Source organism: Tachypleus tridentatus, chromosome 2 (assembly GCF_004210375.1).
Source record: "Tachypleus tridentatus isolate NWPU-2018 chromosome 2, ASM421037v1, whole genome shotgun sequence".
Classification (NCBI taxonomy): domain Eukaryota; kingdom Metazoa; phylum Arthropoda; class Merostomata; order Xiphosura; family Limulidae; genus Tachypleus; species Tachypleus tridentatus.
In genome coordinates this window covers 86,262,951-86,287,289 of record NC_134826.1, presented here as the reverse complement: position 1 = coordinate 86,287,289, position 24,339 = coordinate 86,262,951, and the positions used below count along the sequence as shown (strand labels likewise).

General features: G+C 34.4%; 1 protein-coding gene and 1 long non-coding RNA gene across 2 annotated transcripts in view; one reads left to right on the top strand and one right to left on the bottom strand.

Moving 5' to 3' along the window:
- Positions 1-24,339, top strand: part of LOC143244407 (cysteine protease ATG4B-like) — a 150,306-nt gene that overhangs the window by 115,687 nt on the left and 10,280 nt on the right. The gene's annotated exons all lie outside the window — the stretch shown is intronic.
- Positions 4,379-23,458, bottom strand: LOC143236125 (uncharacterized). Its single transcript, XR_013019497.1, has 3 exons — positions 23,399-23,458; positions 22,121-22,192; positions 4,379-5,075 (listed from the first exon to the last, which is right to left on the bottom strand). It is a non-coding gene; the product is annotated as an uncharacterized LOC143236125 (long non-coding RNA).

The following is a 24,339-nucleotide window of genomic DNA, read 5'->3' as shown; positions in this document are numbered from 1 at the left end:
AAAATATCTAAACTTATAATTTACCAGAAAATATAATTCACTCTGTTCATTTCTAATAGCTTATTTCATACTGTTATAGTTTTTACCTGTAATACATTACATTAGTGTTGAAAACTTTAGCATGATTTTGTACAGTTACTGATGGTTGTTTTATTAAATAATCATAGTATAAGCAATGATGCTGTTGTATAGAGTTGATGCTTACAAAACTGTTATTCCTGTGTGTGTGAAATTATCTAAAATGATCTTAACATAAAATTAGGATGTTTATTTATTCCATCACGTTCATTTGTTTGTTGGTACAAGTTGTTTGTTTAATTTGTCATATCTTCAAGTAAGAACTTAGGAAAGTGTGCTTTTGTGAGTGAAATGTGTTCAAATTATGACTTTACCAACTGTACAGAGAGTTATTTAAATACCTTAGCAGATTCTATACTGGAACAAATAGTCATTTCTTTAGTGTATTTTTTATTTAAAAATAAACACTTTATGTACTTTGCTTTACAAATACAAAAAAGTGTTATATGCAAAATTTAGTTTACTACATACACTAATTATATATATATATAAATAGCCTTATAGAATAACTTAGAAGTCTAAATGCAGTTTTGTTTGTGTTATTAACTAAAGAAACATTAACTAAACGTTTTATGGTGAATATTATATCTCTTATTTGTGATTAAATTCAGTGATTTATCATTGGTCCAGCCTCAACCAAAATTGTCTCATTTTGTTTGCCAGTTTGATCAGATTTATCATGCCTTTTTTAACAAACTGACATATTTAGGTTTTTGTTTCTAGTCTGATATTAAAATAAATTTGTGATTTTACTGATATATTAAAACTGTAAACAAATTAAATTCTGAAATGAGAAAAACTAACTCATTTTCTTTAATGATAGTACAGAATATTATAAGATAAGATGTTACAATAAACATTTTATCAAATTTCTTGAGATGAGCAACAAGTTTCTAAATTCTACACTTTTTCAGGATATTAGAGTTCTTAAAAATTTCTGACTTACGAAACAAATTTGGAAAATACTGATGTATATTAAAACAAATGATAAATATATTTAACAGATGAAACAATCTTATATATAATATATTTTTTAAACACAGTAAGTCAATCCATGATTGTTTACAAAATATTATGTATAGAAAACTATATATATATGTAAAAAACGGCTGGTATGGATAGAGAAAACTCTATGTAGAGGAGCAAACCACACATTAACCATATCATTTCTTAACCTCAAAATTACAAGAACCAATACACAATTTAAAACAGAAATCTGCCGAAAAATCACCCAAACTGGACAAAACATTCCTTGGGACTCAGCACACTCAGTCACCATTAGGTTCACAAAGAAAGAGAGGTTACTGATCGATAGTTGACATGTTTGAAGGTGGTTGTGTAATTAAGTGTAGAAATGTAGAGGGCATGCTTAGATGTTTGACTATATATTAATATAGGTATAATGGGGTTCTTTTGTATTGGTTTATTTTGGACTTCAGTTCTTGTATAAGTAAGGCTTTGCAGTGTTCAAACACATGTGAAGGTGACTTTATGTGTTCTTTGAATCTGATTTCCATTTTTCTACTTGTTTCTTCAATATAGAAGTCGTTGCAGTTGTCACATTGTGTGTTATAAATAATGTTGGTGTTGTGTTTGTCAGTGTAGTTTTTATATAGCATAGACCTTAGTTTTGTGCCTGGTTTTTGAATAAATTTGGTATTAGCTGGAATGTCATATTTTAATACTAGTTTTTGCCAAATGTTGGTTATTCTCTTGCTGGTGTCAGGAATATATGGTATGCAGCAGTATATGGTTTCGTGATATTTTTAATTCGTGGGATATATTTACTTTTGTTAGTTGATTTTGCTTTTTGTCTAGGTGTGTGCGTTATAATGTTTTCTACGGTTTGTGGAGGAAACTTATTGATGTTGATGAAGTATTGTTTCATTTTGTCTAATTTATCATTAATTTTATCTAGTGATCATAGTTTTATGGCTGTGTTTATTTGGTTTCTTAGTATGTTGAGCTTTTGTTTTGTTTCATGTGCTGAGTCCCAAAGAATTTGTAGTCCAGTATAGATGATTTTTTGGTGGATTTCTGTTTTAAATTGTGTATAGGTTCTTGTAATTTTGAGGTTAAAAAAAGATATTTGATTGTTTTCTTCCTGTTCACATGTGAAGTTAATGTTGGGATGTATAGAGTTAATGTGATTGAAAAAATTAAGTGTGTGTTCTGTAGATGTGAATCCTGCAATTGTGTCATCTACATATCTGTACCAATATAGTGGTGGATGTAATGCTGTGTTAATTGCTTGTGTTTCAACTTGTGTCATAAAAATATTGGCTAAAACTGGTGATACTGGATTGCCCATGCTTAGGCCATTTGTTTGTATATAGTTGTGGTTGTTGAACATGAAGTTTGTCTTCATCATGGTGAATTCTGTGAGGGTTACTAATTGGTTGCTTGGAATGTCTATTGATGGGTTAGGGTCTCAGATATAGTGTTCTAAGACTATCTTGAAGGCCTCAGCCATTGGCACTTCTGTAAAAAGGGATATGACACCAAAACTGGGCATAAGGCTTTGATTAAGGTTAGACTTGAAATTAAGAGTCTCTGATGAATGGAGCTGGCTGATATTACATACACTGCTGGCTAAAATCTTAAGGCCAATAAACATAAAAAAAAAATATGCATTTTGCGTTGTTAGACTCAACCACTTATTTGAGTATAGTTTTTTGTCAATTCACCGAAAATGGATTTCCATCATCAGAAGTATGAAGATATTACTGGAGGACTCCTTTCATAAGTATAAAAAAAGAAGGCCATCTTGCATGTAATAATAAAACCATAGACCCAGTCAATGAAGATGTAGAGCAACACTGATCATGTGACTGAAATCATAAGAGACAATGCAGTGTTTGAAATAATAAAATATAATAGCAATTGATGGAGAAAAGGAAGCATCTCGAGAACTCTGCAATGGAAATAGGAAGAAAGGCATATGAGATATAGACCTTATTATAGAGTAACTGGCCAGGAGTAACAAACCAGTGAAGGGAAGAGAACTTTTCCAAATAAAAACGTTGGACAGATTAATTACTAAATCCCCCTCCATGTCTTTTTAGGGACACCAAGTAAAACCTTGTAAGAGGGTTGGTGAATTTCTTCACACCTAAAGAGGACAAAATAGATTCTAAAGAGGATGAAACTGTTATATATGTAAAAATGGCTGGTAGGGGTAAAGAAAGCACTAGTAGAGGAGCGAACAACGTTTCGACCTTCTTCGGTCATCGTCAGATTCACAAAGAAAGATAAAGTTACTGACCAGTAGCTAACCACATGTTTGAAGGCAATTGTGTATTTAAGTGTAGGAATGTAGAGGGCGTGCTTAGATGTTGGGTATATTTGGCAAAATTAGCAACAAAATATAACATTCTAGTTAATACCAAATTTATTCAAAAACCAGACACAAAACTAAGGTCAATATTATGTAAAAACTACACTGATAAACACCACACCAGTATTAATTACAAAATACAATGTGACAACTGCCACGACTTCTACATTGGAGAAACAAGTAGAAAAATGGAAACCAGATTCAAAGAACACAGAAAGTCACCTTCACACGTTTTGAACATTGCAAATCAAATAAACACAACATAACCATAGAAAACACCCAAATACTAAATAAATAAACGCAAAATTAAAGAAGCCTCACTTATACAACAACTCAAGTCCAAAATAAACCAATGCAAAAGAACCCTTTATACCTATATTAATATATAATCAAACATCTAAGCATGCCCTCTACATTTCTACACGTAATTACACAACTGCCTTCAAACATGTCAGCTATCGGTCAGTTACTTCTTTCTTTTTTTGTGAATCTGATGATGACCAAAAAAGGTCGAAACGTTGTTCGCTCCACTATATAGTTTTCTCTACCCATACCAGCCATTTTTACATATACATTTTTCTCAACAAGTGGGTGTTCTCGTCATCATGGATATTGTCTATTTTGTAAAGATTCTTTTGTCTTTAATCAGGGGTTTCATTCTCCTCAGGGGACTCGGCAGATAGCCCAATGTGGCTTTGCTATAAGACGACACACATTATTTTGTCTTCAAAGGCATCAGAACTGTCCTTTTAAATCAAGTACTATTCATCAGGAATTTTTTTCTGCATTTTGAAGTGTAAGGTTTTGTAGATTAACTACAATGACGGTAATATTATTGGTTGATCCAAGCACGTAGGCTTGCATTACTAGTTGTTTATCTCCAAAATAAGGCTTGTTAAAGTTGCTGATAATTAAAGAAACAGCTTCCATTTGATGATGAGAAACCCACTTGAAATAAAAATGTATCTCAGAACTGCTGGTATAGGTATTAACACTATTATGTATAAGGGGAGAACAATTTCGACCTTCGTAAGTCATCTTCATGCGCGAAAATTCAAAACAAACAAATAATCGAAACATCGTCAAAGTAAAGTATAGAAAGTTTTGATTGAGAGGTATCAATTTATTCTTTATTATCATTTACATAAATTTTTCTTCTCACGTAACAAAATTCATTTAGAACTTATAATAGCTTCATACTGATGTCAAGTGAGAATTTCAAAAAATATGAATAATGTAAGAAAAAGTTTTTGGAAATTCAATCAAGTAAATTACAAAGTCTACTAAGTCTATCGTATGATATGTTACATAGAACAAATTAATACAGAATAATGGAGGTGTATTTTAGGATTTTATTTGTGTTAATTATTTTTGCTGTTTAAACACAAAGTTCGGTCTTTGAAAAAGAAGTTTCACTTCGTAAAGATGTGAAAACTGTAAATCTGTGCATCCATCAAGGAGAGAATGCAGTAGCGTCTTGTTTTCCCGTCGACTACAAATAAACCCACTCAATAACTAATTTTAGCTACAGTCGGACAGGCAGGAGATGCAAGATTGGATTTATAGGAAACAACATGAGAGTACAGAAGGATCCAGGAGATCTTTTAATGGAAAATGTTCAATCTTCCGATAGGGGTCACTACAAGAGCAAAGCTATATTCTGAAAAGAAAAGTCAGGGATACGAACTAAACACGAAATAATTGTTACTTGTCTATTAAAAGGTAAACTATTTGAAGTGAGAATTCTCAGTTTCATTCGAATCCTTAGCTTTCACTTAGAAAATAATTTTCATTAACAGAGTATTCTAATTAACGGGAATTTAGGGTTATCATTAATTTAAATGGCTCATCATGGCCAGGTCGTTAGGGTGCAGGACTCGTAATATAAGGGTCGCGGGTTTTAAACACCAAACGTGTTCACTTGTTTAGTTCTAGGAGCGTTCTAACATGACGGTCGTTTCTAGTATTCATTGGTAAAAAGTATCCCGATAGGTGTTAATGACTAGTTGCCTTCCCTATAGTCTTAAACTACTAAATTTATACAATAAGAGATTATTACGCATCATAAAGAAGTATACGTATAGTGAGAGACTGTGAGGTTATACACATGGGCTAAACTAAGAACTACTTGAAAGCTAATCTATGTATATTTAAGTACATCGCGTTGATCTTTTGTTTGTTTGAAGTTAGTCATAAAGCAACACAATGGGTTATCTGTGCTCTGTTAATCACAGGTATCGAATCTCTGTTTATAGCACGATAAGTCTGCATACATACAACTGAGCCACTGGAGCGTATGGAGATATCGCCCGTGTTTAGCAACACTCGGCAGTTCGATCAACAGAAGAAACCGTAAAGCATAACATTAATCAACGACTTTACCATCACAGCAGTTGGATCTACAGACATTGAATATGCCAATAAAACTCTTCTAATTTCGAAAAGCCACCAAACTAAAAATATTCAACAAACGCTGTTCCATCTTGTAGCTTTGTTTCATTGAGATAACGACATTAACCATCAATCTATAACTAATGTATTATAAATTGATTTTGTAGTTTTTTATGTTGAACGTATTTCTGTTACGTTTCATTTCACAAAAACAATAACAGCTTTTGTTACACTCTGTAGACTATCTTCTTAGCGTGTTTGTTTGTTCGTTATTTAATTTTTCGCAAAGTTACACGAGGGCTATCTGCACTAGCCGCTCCTAATTTAGGAGGGAAGGCACTAGTCATCACCACCCACCACCAACTCTTGGGCTACTCCTTTACTAACTAATAGTTAGATTGACCGTGAATTAAAAATTCTCCCATGGGTGAAAGAGCGAGCATGAGGATTCGAACCCGTGACCCTCATATTACGAGTCGAACACCTTAACCCCCTGGCCATGCCACGCCGGCTACTATGGAAATCCGGAATTATTTTGAGTAACTTTTAATTTACTGTTATAAGTGTTTCTAATTTTTTGGTGCAGTAATACTGGAAACAATAATGTTAAAATGGTCAAGATAAAATACACTGAGTTTTAATGAAGTAAAATAAGTGTGAGATATGAAGACTGTTCTTCTTTTAAAATAAACATTTTAAATAGATATAATTATCATAAGTAGATAATATCTACTAGACATTAGGGATAAATACTAACATTTCACACAAGTTTAAAAACATTATTCTTCTGACACAGAACAAATTGATTGTTTGTTTTCAAAGCTACACAAGGGCTATTTGCTCTAGCCGGCCCTAATTTAGCAGTGCAAAAATAAAAGGAAGGCAGCTAGTCATCACCGCCATCTCTTGCTCTATTTTTTTTACTAATCAATAGTGGTATTGACTGTCACGTTTTAACGTGCCATGTGTGACGGTGATTCAGACTCGCGACCCTCAGATTAACGATTCGAGTGCACTAACAAATCGATAGGAAACCACTGGTTTCATAGTGTAGATTTATTCCAACAGGTTTAAAAAATATATTTTTTCAATACAATAAGCTTCTATTGTCTTTCTGCGAACTTTAGTTTTGAAATAGGTTTTAATGTCGTTATTAATTGCGTCACTAATAGAACATCTGGGTTATTTAAAGTGTTGGGCAATAGGGAGATTTTTTGTTGTAGTTACTGTTAGTAGAAATGTTATGGTTGTTGAAACGCTGTCCAAGAGTCGTTTGGGACTGTCCTACATACTGGTGATTGTATCTTTTACATTATATGAACTAAATAGTGTTTACGGGTTGTGCAAGTAACTTCTTTAGAAATTGTACAATGTATTTGGTCGATCGTTTTACTAGTTAAAGAAGGTTTTTTGCAAGGACGACAAAGTTTCTTTGATGAGATGTAATTCATTTTTACATGGAAAAGGAAATACCTTCTCTCGTATATCTTAGTACACGCTGTTTCCAGACGTAGTTGATGAGAAAATAACAATATCCGAACTTTTAAACTCATGCAAATAACTTAGCTTTCGTTTTGGATGCAGTTTTGTCTTCATAGAAGTCTTGAAACTACACAAACGTGTATTTTAGATGTTGTTGCGACAATTCTTTTAAATTTAGTTAGTAACGTTTGAAATGTAACTTTGATATACGTGTTCAGGTGTAAAAAGATCATTTAAGTTAGAAAATATATTATTAAATAATGTATACTCTTCAAAAAAAGAAACGCAAAAGGGATATTTTTGTTATTTTAAAGAGAAATATATGTAATAATGTTACAAGCTCAGAGTATGTGATGCTACACGTGTTAAGACACCGATTGTCAGACCAAAATGACAATAAAAGTTGTGCACTTTGAAAACGGAGGAAAACATCGGATTATTCGCCAAAACGCATGCGTGTCCAACAAATTTGTTTGAGAGATCTGCATGTTCTGCAAGTGCAACATGTGCAAAATCCCTATAAAAGTGACGGGTTCTCGGTTTCCATAGCTCAGTGTTAAGCCACCGACACGCAATACAGTTACGCTAAGACTGACTGAAGCACAACGCAACAACGCCACTGGTCCCTTGGAAGCAGGCGAATCTCGATCAGATGTTGCCAGAGCTGTAAATGTCCTCACAAGCACCATCACAAGGCTATGGAATCGTCACCAACAATATGGATCAACTCGTGACCGTCCGCGATCTGGCAGACCTCGTGTGACCACGCCCGCACAAGATCGCTACATCCGCTTACGTCACCTTCGGGATAGGACCACCACTTCGACGTCTACTGCCTCAACCATACCAGGATCGGATAGGATTTCCGATCAGACCGTACGCAACCGTCTACGAGATTCTTAGGCCCCATGTGCAACCCATCATGGTGAACGTCAACGACGTTTTTCAACATCACAACGCCCGTCCTCACACAGCCCGACTCACCACTGTCTTCTTGAGACACCACAACATCAACGTTCTTCCCTGGCCCTCCAGATCACCAGATTTAAACCCCATCGAACATCTTTGGGACGAGTTGGACCGACGTATGCGACGGCGACAACCTCAACCGCAGACTCTACCTCAGCTTGCAGCAGCTTTGCAGGCTGAGTGAAGAGCCATTCCACAGGATGTGATTCGTCATCTCATCGCTTTCATGGGCAGGAGATGCCAAGCAGCTATTGATGCTCACGGGGGGCATACTCGTTATTGACGTTGAGTAACGTTAAACTTCACCTAGTGAGCGTGGACTTCGCCTTTGCAGACTTTGGATGTTCAGCAGTGAATGTGCAAAGTTTCACACATGTCATACAGAACTACCCGGAATAAACTTGTTAACAATTTGTCTCATATTTTGCCTTTTGCGTTTCTTTTTTTGAAGAGTACATTGGTATGGAAAGAGAGTTAGATGCTTTCACGTGCAAGTTCAGTCCAACTTTCGTTTGTTAAAGACTCGCGGACACTAAATTTATATAACAGAAATTCTAAGCTATTTCAGTGACCTTCAAAAGTAAGTTTCGCAATCTCTATATAGATTATTTTCTATAATTCTTTGGAAGTAGTTTTTAGTCTCATGTATTATTTTTAGCTGAAAATATCCAAACTAATCAAAGATTTTGACTGGGACTATGAGGCCGACATAAGGTTGATCTACGTTGTTGAGTGGTGATGTCATATAAGCTTTCGAACTCAACACGTTTAACAAACTGATTGTTTAGATTTGTAAATGCTATTGGCAATTCAAAGGAAAAACCGAATTTAAATATAAAGATTTGACTAGACACTTTGATTTATCGACATTAAAACTTAATGTCCAAATATACATCGTTTAACAACTTTCGTTTTGTTCTTTTATTTCAGTATATTTGACTCCACACAACAGCGACTTCTGTCCGCGAGGATTGATGTTAAAGGAAAACCTTTGCTCTAAGTTGTGAATAACGATTTACTTTCGTTATTCTTATTCTTATTTATTTATATAAAAAGTAGAAAGAAAATATTTTTCATATAAATATAGGCTTATTACCAGTTTAAAGAGAAAACTCTCAATCAACTAGAAATGCGTTTGAAAATATCAGAACTTGCTGTTGGACTTCAATTTCACTGTCAGATTCAACACTATTGGTGTTGACTTCCACTGAATGTTTTCACACTGTTCGTCTTCACTTTCATTGGCTGTTTCAACACTGTTGAGCATCATGTATATTGTCTGTTTCAACACTGTTGGTCTTCAATTTCAATGTTTGTTTCAACACATGGTGTTCAGTTTCAGTGTCTTTTTTCAAACTTTTGGTCTTCACTTTAGCTTCTCTTTCAACACTGTTGGTCGTGAATTCAACTGACTGTTTTCACAATGTTGGTATTCACTTTCACTCTTTTTTTAAGTACTATTTGTCTTCAGTGTCACTGTTGTTCTCACACTATTGGTCTTATCTTTCACTTCTATTTTAACACTACTGGTTTTTTAATTTCACTCACAGATTTCACACTTTTGGTCTTCACTTTCACTGTTTCTTTCAACATTGTTGGTCTTCAATTTCAATGTCTGTTTCAACACTATTGTTCTTCTATTTCACTGTGTGTTTCAATACTAATGGTCTTCAATTTCACTCTGTTTCAACAGTGTAATCTTAATTTTCAGTCTACTTCAGTCTGTTGATCTTTACTTTCACTATAATTTAACATTACTGGTCTTCAATTTCACGGTATGTGTGAACAGTGTTGGTCTTCACTTGCACTGCATGTTTCAACAGTGTACGTATTCCATTTTACTAACTTTATCAACAGTATTGGTCTTCGGTTTCATCGACGTTTTGCACAGTGTTGGTCTTCACTTTCCATGGTTGTTTCAGTAGTGTCGGTCTTCAATTTCATGGTCTATTTCAAAACTGTTCTTCACTTTCACTGAATGTTTCAACAGTGGAGATCTTCAATTTCACACTCAGTTTAAATAGTGCTGGTTTTCAGTTTCAATGTCTGTTTTTGAACAGTGTTTGTCTTTAACTTGACTGTGTGTTTCAACAGTGTCTCTTTTCATACAACTGATTTTTACTTTCAATTACTTTTCGATAGAGTAATTCATCAATTTCACGGTCCATTTCAACAGTGTTGGTCTTCACTTTCACTGAATATTTCACCAGTGTAAGTCTTCAATTTCACTGTCTGTTTCAATGGTGTTAATCTTCACTTTTATTCACTAATACAACATTGTTGGTCTTTCAATTTCACTGTCCGTTTCACAGGAGTGGATCTTCACATCCATTTACTGTTTCATCTGTGCTTACCTTCATTTTAACTGATCATTTTCACACTGTTAGTCTTCAATTTCACTGTCTGTTTCAACACCGTGAATCTTCACTTTCATTAACTGTTTTTCTTCAGTTTCACTATTTTCACAGTGTTGGTCATACCTTTCACCGTCTGTGTCAACACTATTGGTCTTCACTTTCACTGACTGTTTCAACTCTTGATGTTCAATTTCACTGTCTGTTTTCACACTGTTGGTCTTCAACATCACTGTGTTTCAACACTAGTGGTCTGCAGTTTCAATGGCTGTTTCAACTCTGTTGGTCATCAAGTTTACTGTCAGTTTCAATAGTGCTGGTCTAGTTTTACTGTTCATTTGTACACTGTTGATCTTCACTTTCACTTCTGTTTCAACATTGTTGGTCTTCAGTTTCACTGACTCTCTAAAACTGTTGGTCTTCACTTTCACTGTTTCAGCACAGTTGGTCTTAAACTTCACTGTTTTAACACTATTGGTCTAGAGTTTCACTGTCTGTTTTCACAATCTTGATTTTCACTTTAACCTCCATTACAAGACTATTGGTGTTAACTTCCACTGTCTGTTTTCATACTATTGGTCTTCAAGTTTACTGTCTGTTTCAACACTATTTATCTTCACTTTCACTGACTGTTTTCACTTTCACTTCTGTTTCAACACTGTTGATCTTCACTTTCACTATAATTTAACACTACTGGTCCTCAATTTCACGGTATGTGTTCACAGTGTTAGTTTTCACTTGCACTGTATGTTTCAACAGTATACTTCTTCAATTTTACTAACTTTAACAACATTATTGGCATTCGCTTTCACTTACCGTTGCACAGTGTTGGTGTTGATCTCACTCTTTTTCAACATTGTCGGTCTTCACTTGTTTCAGTAGAGTAGGTCTTCAATTTCACGGTCTGTTTCAAAACTGTTCTTCACTTTCACTGAATGTTTCAACAGTAAAGATCTTCAATTTCACAGTCAGTTCCAGCAGTGCTGATTTTCAGTTTCAATGTCTGTTTTTGAACAGTGTTGGTCTATAACTTCACTGTGTGTTTCAACAGTGTCTCCTTTAACACAACTGGTTTTAACTTTCAATGACTGTTTCAATAGAGTAAGTCATTAATTTCACGGTCCACTTCAACAGTGTTGGTCTTCACTTTCACTAAGTATTTCACCAGTGTATGTCTTCAATTTCACTGTCTGTTTCAATGATGTTAATCTTCCCTTTACTAAATAATTCAACATTGTAGGTCTTTTAAATTCACTCTCTTTTTGAACACTGTTGGTCTTCAATTTCACTTTATATTTCAACAGTGAAGATCTTCAATTTCACTGTCCGTTTTACCAGTATGAATCTTAGCATTCATTGACTGTTTCCCCAGCGCTTACCTTCATTTTAACTGACTGTTTTCACACTATTAGTCTTCAGATTCACTGACTGTATCAAAACTGTTTACTTTCATTAACTGCTTTTACACTGTATGTCTTCACTCTCACTTCTTTGTAAACACTATCAAACTTCAGTTTGACAGTTTTCATACTGCTGGTCGTACCTTTCAACACTACTGGTGTATAGTTCAACTGTGTTCAAATGCTGTTGGTATTCAATTTCACTGCTTTTTAACACTAATGGACTTAAATTTCACCCTCCGTTTCAACAGTTTTGGTCTTCACTTTCACTCTATTTTAAAACTACTGGTCTTCAATTTCACTGACTGTTTTAAGACTATTGGTGTTCAGTTTCACTGTCTGTTTCAACACTATTAGTCAACAGTTTCACTGTCTGCTTTCACAGTCTTGTTTTTCACTTTAACTTCCATTTCAACACTGTTGGTGTTAACTTCCACTGACTGTTTTCGCACTGTTGGTCTTCACGTTCACTGGTTGTTTCAACAAAGTTGGCCTTCAAGTTTACTGTCTGTTTCAATATAGCTGCTCTAGAATTTTACTGTCCCTTTGAACACTGTAGATCTTCACTTTCACTTCTTTTTACCATTTTTGGTTTTCAGTTTCACTGACTCTTTAACACTGTTGGTCTTCAGTTTCACTGTCTGCTTCGATGGTGTTAATATTCTTACATTTACATGTGTAATATTGTGGAAAACGAACTTATCGCAGGAGAGCTAGAACCGAAGAAAGAAAAGTTGAAAGGTAAGAAAAGAAACTTTTCTTAAGAAGGTTATTTCGAGATATCTTGAATAAGTGGAACTGAGATGTTAGTTTTAAGTGCCATTACGGCACAAGAAATTAAAATTAATAGAAGGAATTTGGTGTATACCGATATTCCCGAAGGTGCCCTGCCGCACGATGTAATAAACGCAATAAAAGAAAAGTTAGGTCCCGAAGCAGTGGAGTGCCTCCAACCGTTAGGAGGTAAAAAGTTATGCTGTACGTTTTCATCGTACAACTTTACAGTCAAGGCATTGAGTATTGGGTTTTTTACCTTTAAAAGTAAAGACTACAAGTATATTCCAGCAAGTTCCAACGTTTCGATAGTCAGAATTAGGAACCTACCTTACGAAGTTCCTAATGAGTTCATTGCAAGTTCCTTAATGTGTTACGGCAAAGTGTTAAATGTGATAAGGGAAACTCACATTAACACTAAAGTCTTCAACGGTGCCAGAAGGGTGCGGATCGACATGTCGAACCCGATACCCAAGTTTTTAAACATCGGCCAATTCAGGGTAATGGCAAATTACCCAGGAATGAAGAGGCTGTGCGCTAAATGTAGAGAAGAAGACCACTTGGCGGCCGAGTGTAAAGCAATTGTGTGTCCTAAGTGCGACGAAGTCGGTCACCCACCCAGTGATTGTAAAAAAGGGTGTAAGAAATGTGGAGGAGATCACCTCCACAAGGTATGTAAAAATAAATCTTTCTCTGCAGCCCTTAATTCGGGTAAGGAGAAAGATCAAGTAGAAGAAGTCGTAAAAGATATAGTCGAGAAAGTTCTCGAAAACGAGAGTAACAACATGGAGGAGGAAGAAGAAATAGAAAAAGTTGTAGAGAAAGTGGAAAACAACATTGTAGAGAAAGCAGTTGAAAAGGTCGTAGAAAAACAAGTAACAACAAAAAAGGAAAAGCAACAAGAGACAACTAAAGATGTGAAGAAACAGGAAAAACAGACGTGGAAAAAATCAAGTTAAAACAACATCAGAAGTGCGTTCGGGAAAAGAATGGTTGATTATAAAGAAGAAGAAAAAAGAAAAACAACAGCCAAAGAAGTCAACAGCAAAATAGACCTGGAATAGAGCTTATGGCCAAAGGCCTCCTACTGTCGGAGTCATCTTCTGACAGCGAGGAAGATATGGAAGAAGAATCTAGAACGAAGAGGTCAAGATGAGTGGCATCGTCGGACAAGAATATAAAAAAGTACAGAAGAAATGTAAGTAGGTAATTCCTTATGTAGTCGTAGGAGCCTCATTGTTTAATCTTAATAGTAATTAGCCCTAATTTACTTTCCTTTCTAATCTACTTCTCACTTCAGGTTTTATTATAAAATATATTTATTACCTTTTAATGAAACTTAAAATAATAACCTTAAATACCCAAGGTTTCCTAAAAACCTTAAAACAACGTATGGTAATTGATAGGATGAAGAGTGATGGAGCTGAAATTCTGGTGATAAAGGAATGTCATCTCAATAACGTTCATCAGATCAAGCAGTTTTATAAAAACCATAATGTCCTATCGTACTGGTCATTGGGAAAACCTAATGAAGCAGGCGCAGGCATTATAGTAAGTAAAAATTAGCCAGGTAAAGTTAAATATGTAAGGCATGATTATTATGGCAGAATAATATATATAGATATAGAGCATAATAACCAGAAAATAAGATTAATTAACGTATATGCCCCAGCAGATCATACTACTACAACAGATTTTTATAATAATCTGAAACAATACCTATATACCACAAATGAAATTATTCTAGTAGGGGATTTTAACTGTGTGTTAATCCTCTAACAGATAAAATAGGTGGTAATAGGAAAAATAGATCCCGGCTCTAATACTTTAAAAGACATTACTGAAAATTTCCAATTAAAAGACTCATGGAGACACCTGGAAAAAGATAACCAAGGTTTATCTGGAGTCATAATGGGAAGTAGATTAGATAGATTCTACGTATCTGAAGCCCTACTCCTAAAGACAAACAGAATAACAGTTAGACCAGTAGGTACTTCGAACAACTATGTGAGTGACCATAGTTGTGTTACTCTGGAATTTAATACAGGTGAAACACAACAAAGAAGCAGGAGATGTGGGAAGCTTAACTATCTCTGTTAGAGAAAGATCACATCATAGAGGATGTTAGAACTTTACTGACAGAGCTTTGTGACACGACAGAATACGATGCTGACTGATGGGAAGATGTAAAACCAGAATAGCATCTAGGTTCCAACATCTCGGAAAAACGATAGCTAAAGACAACAGGAAAAACAAATACATAAAATAGAAAGACAGTTAACCAGCCGACCTAGATTTGCAAACGGTGACTCAAATTTTCTAGAATCAATAGAAATTTTGAGACACGAATTAGACCACTTATATAGCGAAAGACTAGAAGGACTCAAATTAAGAACAGGTATAAGAAATTTAAACAGTGAAGAAACTTTTAATAGCGAATTGTATAGACAGTTCAAAAATAGATTGAATAAATCCAACATTACAGTATTAAAAAACCCAGACGGACAAACTACTACCAACCAGAAAGAAATATAAGAGATTATAGTAAAATTTTACAAAGAATTATATAAACCTAAAGTAACTGATGAGAGTAAGTGGGCAGAAGTTACAAAATTTCTTCCCTCCCTTTCATCACAAGGAAACAATCTTGGTGAGCAGTTCCAATTAGCAGAGTTCACTACTGTTATGAAACGGTTCAGCAGGAAAAAAGCTCCAGGACCGGACGAACTCCCAGTAGAGTTCTATGAACGTTTCTGGGGTATAATAGGAAAACCTTTCACAGAAATAATTAACAATAGCTTAGAAAGAAGTAAGTTACCTCCATCCTTTACGGAAGGTGTAATCAGTCTGCAGTGTAAGAAGGACTCTTTGGATCTTATAAAAGATTACAGACATAATAATAAATAATTATATAAATAATATAATTGAATTGTATAAATAATAGAATTGCAAGCGTATTGGATCAATTAATCAAATCAGCTCAAACTTCTGCAGTACCCGGAAGAGACGTACTTTTTAATGTCAATATGCTCAGGGATATAATTCAAATATCTAATAGTAAAGGCACTCCTACTTGTATGATATCACTAGATCAGGAAAAAGCCTTTGATAAAATAGATCAAATATTTCTGTTATATATTTTAAATAAATATAACTTTCCGGATAAACTAATTAACTGGATATAATTAATATATAAAAAGGTGACAGCGAGAATAAATATAAACGGACACTTGACATACAAGTATTGATATTGAGACAGGAGTGAGACAAGGATATCCGCTCTCCCCAACTTTGTATGTTCTAATAATCGAAACCTTTCTTAGTAGCGTTAACGCAGACCCAGACATAACAGAAGTCCACATTCCAGGCAATTACGGCATTCAGCAAAAGTGACTTGCACACGCTGATGATGTAACCCTGACGTTAACTACAGAAAAAGCAATAGGAAAAAGCATACTGTGATTAGAAACGTATTGTAGTGCGACTGGAGCAAAAATAAAGAAAAATCCAAAGGTTTCTGGCTGGGTAGATGGAGAATCAAAAATGACTCCCCATCCAATATCAGCTGGACAAAACAACCCATAAAAATATTAGGAATATGGCTGGGTCTATACGACCAAATAGCCCATAACTGGAGCCTCAAAGTTGCAGAAATAGAAGAAAAAATAGAAACTGGAAAGAAAACAAACTGTGTTATCAAGCTGAAGCACAGGCCGTAAAACAAGTAATTTACCCAAACATCATATATACTCTTCAAAAAAAGAAACGCAAAAGGCAAAATATGAGACAAATTGTTAACAAGTTTATTCCGGGTAGTTCTGTATGACATGTGTGAAACTTTGCACATTCACTGCTGAACATCCAAAGTCTGCAAAGGCGAAGTCCACGCTCACTAGGTGAAGTTTAACGTCACTCAACGTCAATAACGAGTATGCCCCCCATGAGCATCAATAACGTCTTGGCATCTCCTGCCCATGGAAACGATGAGATGACGAATCACATCCTGTGGAATGGCTGTCCACTCAGCCTGCAAAGCTGCTGCAAGCTGAGGTAGAGTCTGCGGTTGAGGTTGTCGCCATCGCAGACGTCGGTCCAACTCGTCCCAAAGATGTTCGATGGGGTTTACATCTGGTGATCTGGAAGGCCAGGGAAGAACCTTGATGTTGTGGTGTCTCAAGAAGACAGTGGTGAGTCGGGCTGTGTGAGGACGGGCGTTGTGATGTTGAAAACATGATGGGTTGCACATGGGGCCTAAGAATCTCGTAGACGGTTGCGTACGGTCTGATCGGAAATCCTACGCAGCCCTGGTATGGTTAAGGCAGTAGATGTCAAAGTGGTGGTCCTTTTCCGAAGGTGACGTAAGCGGATGTAGCGATCTTGTGCGGGCGTGGTCACACGAGGTCTGCCAGATCGCGGACGGTCACGAGTTGATCCATATTGTTGGTGACGATTCCATAGCCTTGTGATGGTGCTTGTGAGGACATTTACAGCTCTGGCAACATCTGATCGAGATTCGCCTGCTTCCAGGGGACCAATGGCGTTGTTGCGTTGTGCTTCAGTCAGTCTTGGCGTAACTGTATTGCGTGTCGGTGATTTAACACTGAGCTATGGAAACCGAGAACCCGTCACTTTTATAGGGACTTTGCACATGTTGCACTTGCAGAACATGCAGATCTCTCAAACAAATTTATTGGACATGCATGCGTTTTGGCGAAAAATCCGATGTTCTCCTCCGTTTTCAAAGTGCACAACTTTTATTGTCATTTTTGTCTGACAATCAATGCCTTAACACGTGTAACATCACATACTCTAAGCTTGTAACGTTATTACATATATTTCGCTTTAAAATAACAAAAATATCCATTTTGCGTTTCTTTTTGTGAAGAGTATATTATTCATGGAAACATTTCGTTTCCTTGAAGCACCATAACAATGATAAATTCCTCTTACAGAGACACACCGAAATCTGGTGTTTCCAATTTTAAACCGATTGTATGTGATTAGTTTATGATATCCAGGCTCTCGAGAAATTGGTTTATAGACAGTTAATTTCATCAAAATTCAAATTCTAACTTTTTTCGAAGTAAGTTAATATTAACTTTTAGCTTATGGCATGGAAGGAATGGACAGCTATCCTATTGTTCTTTAGCCACATAGGCCATGAGTGGTATGATCAGAGACAAGCATATTTGTAAAGAAATTCCACCGTGAAGAAAACCTTCAAATTATTTCCAATAAATAAATTTCAATAAAATATTCCATGCATGCATCACAGTCTTCAGTATGAATTTATAAAGTAAAATACTCTATTATTTACTGTTGATGAAAGCATAACAAAGAAAGAATATAAATACAAACATGGTTCATTCATATTCAAAACATGTCAAAATAATCTCCACTGCTTAATTCTAGTTCTTGACATAATCAAATCAGTTTGTTTGTTTTGAATTTCGCACAAAGCTACTCGAGGGCTATTTGTGCTAGCTGTCCCTAATTTAGCAGTGTAAGACTAGAGGGAAGGCAGCTAGTCATCACCAACCACCGCCAACTCTTGGGCTACTCTTTTACCAACGAATAGTGGGATTGACCGTCACTTTATACGATCCCACGGCTGGGAGGGCGAGCATGTTTAGCGCGACGCGGGCGCGAACCCGCGACCCTTGGATTACGAGTCGCATGCCTTACGCGCTTGGCCATGCTAGGCCTAATCAAATCAGAAAGAGTAAAATATAAAAATAAACATCCATATTCACATCTAAATTTTAAAACTACGAAAACTATATTCTATAAAACCTACAACTCCTATATGAGCACAAAATAACTAGAGAGAAAGAAACTAATCATTAAAGGAATGTGTCTAATAGCAGAGTACTCATTTTGTCGAATAAATAATCAATACAGTTTAATGGATTATAGCCACATCAAAAGGTACCCATAAAGCCTTCTTGTGACCAACTGTTGCCAAGCAATTTGCTAATATAAAAAGCATCTCAATTTCAAGTACATTTATCGTATTCTAGTAACCTGAAGGGTCCCATTGTTAGCCTCACTGTCACTGGATATAATGTGGTTGGCATATTATGATACAGTTTAATGTAACTCACAAGTTCTTATTGGACATGTTCTATCACTGGATAGATTCTTTTGGATTACATGTTAAAAATAATGCCAAATTCATTCCACAAACACTTGTAAAGATAATTCCAAATACATAAACTCAGGCCCAACTTACACATGAATTTCTTTGGTGAATTCCATGGCTTATTGATTAAGTAACTGAACACAGTACAACAGTTCTCCCTGATAACACTGAACTCAATATCATTATTAACTTTCTAGATCTTAACACCATTATAATGATAAGTTCTATCTAGCAAACATTTAAATTAAATATAGCTTACAACACAATATAAAGTAAAAGAAATGTACTGAAAGTATAAAATGACTAATCTGTAAAATATTAAGGCATAAAATATCAATCTTTTTTTTTTTTTTTACTTTCTGTTACACATGCCTGATAAACACATCTTTAATACTGGAGTCACAACAAAAGGTTTTATGTAGATAAAACTTCATTGCTCAATAATAACCAGTGAGAAATACCCAACTGGTGAAACAATGCATTCAAATAATTGTAAATTAGAACAAAAACAGAATCTTAAAATAGCTTCATTCATTAATCCACTGATTTTTAGTTTATGTAAGTAACTAGAATTTGCTTATTTTACAAAATAAGCATCACATTTAAAACACAATGTTATACTCAGTATCCTTTTAAGAAATAGGCAAAAACAAAAATCATTACAGCTGTGTTAACTCAATCATTATTTATATATAATTCAAAGAAATACTGGTATTTTTTCTGAAAAGGTTTGATAAACAATAACAATGAAATAGTTTTAGTCACTTATTTACACTAATTTATATTGCACACACACACATATATATAGCCAGTCTTGTTTTGGCTAGGTAGTTTCCATGTTATGAAATATAATACTATATACACACCATATTACTTTAAATTTAAGATGCACCCCACTTTTGAAAAAGGATTTTCAGGAAAAAATATTTCAATGATAATTAGAAAGGAGTAAATGTTTTAAGAGTTTATTAATGAATCAAAAAGGTTAATAATGTATTTAAAATGCTTACAGGTACGATTTTTGAATGACTTATTAATGGACATATCAAAAGGTTGTAACTGACCTCTCATTCCACCAGGAATTATCACCAGATCACTGGTTTTGTTCCTTAACCTACTCTTGATTTTATTGGATGGCCATGAAATACATTCATCACAAGCATGTTCTGTTGCTTTAATAATGCACCAGGCTGGCATACACATCCCAACCACTCTTACATTAACTCTGATGTCATCCATGCATTATTTTGTGCACAAACTACTACATTTTGGCAAACATTTTCTTTTGGCAATGTTTTTCCTGTTTAATATGACATACAGTGGTAATTTATTTCCATCTGCAGTTACACATAGCATGACACCAATTCTTAACTTTTCATAACTAGTTATTTTGATTGTCACCTGTTTTTCTCCTTTGGCATTTACAGTGTAGTTGCATGGCATGCCAAAAAACTGCCGTTTCATCTGCGTTACAAATTTGATTCAGGAAATATTGATTCCTTTGACATAGACCAATAACATAATGTTGATATTCAATAAGTTTTGTTTCAAAATCTCTCAGCAATTTTTGACTAATTGTTGTCCATTGCCATAATGATAAACCTTCTCTTTTCATAAATTTCTCACACCAACAACAACTAGCCTTGAAAGAAATACCACTATTTTCTAAACATTGTTTTGCTTTTAACATTAAGACTTCTCTCACTACAGGCAGTTCTTTATTTCACAACTCTCTGAAATATATTAAAATGACAGCATCAATTTCAAGATGTCTTCCTTTTCTTGGGCCAGAAAATGAGTTTGTACATTTCTTGCAAAAAAACAACTTGGTTTTCATACCATGGCAACTTTGTACATTTGCCTCACTCACTGTATACTTTCTACCAGCTGCACGATTCCCAATCTGTTTGGTGCACAAAATAACTTTCCTTTTATATTCAGCATCAAACATAAAACACTTTTCGATGGGTAAAAAAATGCAATAAAATGAAAACACAATAAAATATCATCTGAATTACAGGAAAGTCAAATAAGACAGAGTGTGGTGATATATAATTACATTACTAGAGGCACTGACATCAGCAAATTTAACATTTTGTACATATTGTTTTTAGCCTTTCTAAGCCAAGTTCTTTTTTAAAAAATATAGTCCAATCTGTTTGTTAATACATGCATTTTTTTCAAAAATCTTTGTTGTTCAAGGACAATGATGTTTTTGAGTCTTTCAAAGAGGGAAAAATAAAACTTGAATTTAAGACAACCTAATTTTCTGTTTGATAAAGGTTTATCTTAAATTCAAAGTAATACAATATATATGTGTGTATCTATTGTTTAATCACAATAGTAACTCTGCAGTTTTGTTAACCCTATATAGTCTGGTGAGAACCTTTTCATGCGTCAAGTGCATACCCGTATTTGACATTTCAAAACTTAAATAAAATTTATAATTCCAACTAGTTCCAAAAGAATTTATTCAAATATTTTGTAAACAATGTTTTTTTCTGTAGCATTCATTTTGTGTAATTCACAAAATACTGCATTTTGTTCACACTCTTTTACAACTTAAGAACAGACCACAGATCTGGGAAGTTTTTTTTAAGAATTTTTCTAAATGTTCTTTTAATTCCTAAAAATGTTACAGTTTTAAATTATATATATTTAAAAGCATGGAACTTTTGTTGTACAACAAAACACCAAGAAATCCTAGTTAAAAATAGAGAGTAATGATAACCATTAGTAAAATATTCCAATATATATAATGTGAATGAAATCCATATTTATTGAATAGGAAAGTTATGCTGATCAAGAAGAAATAACTTTGTCCATCAATATAGTTTTCCCAAGTGGTTTCTAAACTGTGTGTTACAACAATTTCACCAATACAGAATAATTAAAAACATTAAAAAAAAAACACTGCATGTAGCAGCAGGGATGTCACACAAATCAAGATAAGGGGTTGGAACATCATTAGTGAAAAATGTTTGGAAACCACTCTTGTATAGACTATACATGGAGATTGAATTAACCACTCTCTTGCTGAGATCAATTAACTTACAGAACTGTTCATACAAACTAGCTAGAAAGAGACAACTGTATGGAAAAGTAACACCAAAAATCATTTACTTATCACAAATTAAAATACAGATACAGCAAATCCTTGACTTTTATTACAAGTAGTACACTTCCAACTTACCAACTGGTGAAAAATGCTTTCTACATGTAAGCAATATTTTTGATTTAACATCATTTCTGAGTTCTTCTGAATCTGTAAAAATCCAAATAGAAGCATATAAAACCACACAAATTAGATTTATGAATTTATATCCAAAAGGACAAATTATATGCAATGCATCTATTTATATTAAAAGAATAACAGAATACACAAAGACACTATCTAAATTTCAGTTTATACACTTGCCAATAATTGCTGAAACAAGAATCTGTATAAAAGCCCCCACTAGTACAGCGGTATATCTACGGATTTACAAGGCTAAAATCAGGGGTTCAAATCCTCTCAGTGGGCTCAGCAGATAGCCTGATATGGCTTTGCTACAAGAAAACACACAAACACACATTGTATAAAAAAGTCTAAATATTGTGGTTTAGAGATGTTTTTTTTCCAAAGATCACTGAAACTTCAATTATTTAAATTTTCAAAAATATAAAGAAGAATCAAACAAGTGAAGCCAATTTCATACTGTACTTGAATATTTTCTGGACCTTTTAGGCTCTCTATGAACAAAACTGCTGTTACATAGGAAATTATACTATATAACTAACATGGATTTATAAACAAAATATTAAATTTCTGACCAACTCAAGTTCCTAAGCCTAATTTGCCACATTAAAGATTTGGATTTCCCCAGTTATACCATAAATAAGCAATTTTGATTTTATTTTCAACTGCATGAAAGGATTAACGAGATTCCCACTGTCCCTATCTACTATCTAGCAAAACCACAGACAAGGGAACGGGCTTGGAGAAATCGTTTCTAATTAATATTTATGTTTGAAAGAGGATCACAGGAAATATGTTATATAAGAGAGATCTATATCATAGCTTTTTTAATTTACTGCTCTCATAGCAGTAGCATCTTTGTATCTATAATATAACCCTTCTTGTACGCATGTTTTCAAAGTAATTTATTACAATGTTGGAAATGTATGATTTAATTTATTGTTTTACTCAAAACCTTCAGCAGTATATTTACAGAATGTAAACACTTCTCACACTCTTACATGCATGAAGTAAATAACTTCAATCAAAATTATGTGGATTTGCCCCATATTCTCATCTAAAGAAGGGGGAGGATCTTTCCCTTTTCAGCTATGCTAATCAGGATATTGACACATTTCAGTGGTAAACAGATCCTGTTTATGGCTCTGAAACCTCTGTAATATAACCTTGCACAATAATATGTTAAACACATATAATGTAACTTGAAGATTTTTTTCAACACAATTAACTTACCATATAGTGTACTGTACTTCTTCCCTAAAATCCAGACTGGTTCTTCAGTTTAGGGAAAATCTTAAATACTCCAGTTTCATAGGTCATACACACTAAAAAAACAAACAGAAGTTTTCCACTTAAGTCTCTCATATATGTTTTATCCAGAGCCAAGTGCAAAATACATGATTTAATGCTTAGCCTAATTTAAATCATAGATATAAAAAGCTGGTACACATTCTCTAATAATAATAATAATAAAAAACTTGTCACATTTTTGGTTTGTTAAGCATAAAGCTACACAACAGGCTATCTGAAGTCTGCCCATTACAGATATCAAAACCCAAGTTTAAGAATAAGCTCTCAGACTTACTATTATGCTACCAGGTAGGGAATTGTTAGGTAAAAGTAACATAATAACAAGAGGAAAGATGTATTTTGCAAACTAATTAAACAGGCCATTGAAATTATAATATCATAAAGATTAGTTCTGAAAAAATACAACAAAGTTAACATTTTCCCTACCTGTAAATGTAGCTTGATAGCTAACATTTTGCATCACCAAGAGCTATTACCTTTTGTGCAACTACCATGAAATATCCTGCACATGCCACAAGCCTTTTACAATCCCCAACCCCGATGCATGTCTCTGTGTAGAGTATCAACCAACAACAATCATCATAATGCTGTAGCTCTCCACCAATAATATAGCAACATAACCTCCAGATGCAGTAATCCCCATGAGAACCAGCAAATAACAATGGACTAATTTTTGACGGAGCAAAAAAAATGCAGTAAAAGTAAGACAAAGGGGAGTAGAGGTTGGTAAATAATCATCTGAGGTACATTTTAAATTACTAACATAAGAAATGCAATATACCATTCAGTATCACTTAGAGCTAGAGTCCCACATTCAAAATGGTGGAAAAGGATAGTGCTGATCATTTATGAAGGTAAGTTCC